Raw genomic sequence first — 281 nt, forward strand, 5'->3', positions numbered from 1 at the left:
AAGGTAGATCTGGATCTTAAATTCTTCTAGTTGGCAACTAACATCACATCAGAATAATAGCTCAATAAGAAAAAAATTTAAAAGTTATTTTTAAACACCTTTAAAGACATCTGACAATAGTACTAGCATTAGATATTTAAGATAACACTGTGATACACAGAAGGCAGTAATCAGAAATGAACCTACAAGATGGCAGAAGAGTTTAAATGACTGTCATTGCTGCATCCTAAGCATAATCGATACAGGGGATCTGCATTCTCAGCAACATGTACCAATCCTCA

At 33.8% G+C, this 281-nt stretch overlaps 1 protein-coding gene across 1 annotated transcript in view; it reads right to left on the reverse strand.

Moving 5' to 3' along the window:
• The window catches only part of PTPN3 (protein tyrosine phosphatase, non-receptor type 3), a 95,489-nt gene that overhangs the window by 12,863 nt on the left and 82,345 nt on the right, over positions 1-281 (reverse strand). The gene's annotated exons all lie outside the window — the stretch shown is intronic.

This window comes from Pteropus alecto, unplaced genomic scaffold (assembly GCF_000325575.1).
Source record: "Pteropus alecto unplaced genomic scaffold, ASM32557v1 scaffold111, whole genome shotgun sequence".
In the NCBI taxonomy this organism is placed as follows: Eukaryota; Metazoa; Chordata; class Mammalia; order Chiroptera; family Pteropodidae; genus Pteropus; species Pteropus alecto.